The sequence below is a fragment of the Echinops telfairi genome, unplaced genomic scaffold (assembly GCF_000313985.2).
Source record: "Echinops telfairi isolate 266 unplaced genomic scaffold, ASM31398v2 ScPeMD7_16;HRSCAF=60, whole genome shotgun sequence".
NCBI classification, from domain to species: Eukaryota; Metazoa; Chordata; class Mammalia; order Afrosoricida; family Tenrecidae; genus Echinops; species Echinops telfairi.
Window position 1 is genome coordinate 3,373,890 of NW_022103913.1, and position 1,969 is coordinate 3,375,858.

A 1,969-nucleotide genomic window follows, 5' to 3' on the forward strand; every position below is an offset into this window, starting at 1 on the left:
GGGTGCATTAGCAAAAGTGGGGAAGAAAGCAGATGGTGCCCGACTATCAAATGATACAGCATCTGGGGTCTTACAGGCTTGAAGACAAACAGACAGCCATCTGGTTCCTATTTTTATAAGAATGCTTTTAGCGTTTTCATGAGGATACACTGACTTTCGGATTGTGAATTGAATTTTATGTTAATTTTCAGCTAATCATGAAACAGAAAATGCAGAATTTTAAATCTTCTGTGAAAATTCGGGGATCCTAATGATTCACCAATGAATGTCAATGGTCAGTCACCTCAGTTTGAGAAACAGTGTTGCAGAAACAAAGCGGCAGCTCTGTGACCAGGGTAACCTTCTGATCTGGGTGTCCGTTAGTGAGAGAAGGCGGTGGGGAGGGTCTGTTAAAGGGAAGACAGATAGGAATCTGTATCCATTTCCTACTGCTGCTGAATCAAAATTGTCCCAAACACAAATGCATTATCATATCATTTCGGAGGTCAGAAGTCTAAATGGGTCAGCAAGCTGCCTGCCTTTTGGAGGCTCCACAGGAGGATCCTTTTCCTTTCCTTCTCCAGCTGCCACAGGCCACCTACATTCTGGGCTCATGGTCCACTCCTCCATCTTCAAATCCAGCAGCACTGCTTCCCTTCTTTTCTCGGGCCTTGGATTCCATCTTCCTGTCACCCCTCCAACTCTAATTCTACTACTTGCCTCTTACTAAGATCCTTGGGATTTCATTGGGCCCACAGGACTATCCACAACAATCTCCTCATACCAAGATGCTTGTTTTAGGGAGTAGCCCATGGACATAGTGATAGTGAGATTTTATGTCAATTTGGAGGTACCTGTGTGGAAGTAGGAATGGACTCCAACCTTTCAATCAGGTCAAAGTCTGATGATGCCTCCTTGGGGGTGTGGCTTTTTATTAGAGGGACCCTGAAGACTTTTCTCTTTTGCCCTGCCAATTCCTGCTTGCTCGGATCTGCATCTCGCTCCCTCCAGGGGTGGCCCATGTGTGCTGCCATCCCCGAGAATTGGGGATGTGTTGCCATATTCCTTGGATCCCTCTGATTCTGCCCCACAGGCCTGCGTCTGAGCAATAACTACCAGAGTCCGAGAGCTTCTGGCTAGCATCAGACCCATGGACTTGACATAAAATGCTTTCTTGATATAAAGGTCTTTCTCGTACATATTATGTTTCTCTGTGAAACTCAGCCTAACACAGACATCTTTGGGGACCATTAGTCAGTCAACCACAGGTCTGTAAAGAATGTTCTTCTGTATGTTGCCCTTGCTTGACAGGGCATAGCTTTGATCCCACTATAAAACTGGCATGGGGATAGTTCTAATAAATACAGTTATGTCTACTAATTTGATTTCTAAAATTACTACTGAGGAACTCCGTGGGTGGGAGGTATACATCCAGTGAAGAGGAATGAGGGACTTGGCATTTCCCAGAGGAATAGAATCACATTCATCATCAAATAGAACATTTCAAGATTTATCTGGAAGTTCAATGCTGTCTGTGAGAGGATAATATCTATAGGTCTACAAAGAAGACTATAATTCAAACTATTACTCAAATTTATGGAACAACCATTAAAGTCAGTGATGAAGAAACTGAGGAATTTTGCCAACTTCTTCTGTCTGAAATTGCTCAAACATCCTATCAAGATGCATTGATAATCACTGGTGATTGAAATGTAAAAGGTCGAAACAAAGAAAAAAGAATAGCAGTTGGAAAATATGGCCTTGGGGATGTAAACAAAGCTGGAGATCCCATGGTAGAATTTACCCAGAGCAGCAGTTTCTTCTTCACATACACCTCTTTTCTTTCTTTCTTTTTTTTTTTTTATTGAACTGACCCTAAAAGCAGAACAGGTAAGTAGCCCCTGTTCCTTGTCTTGTTCTTTTTTTTTTTTTTATCATTTTATTAGGGGCTCATACAACTCTTATCACAATCCGTACATACATCAATTGT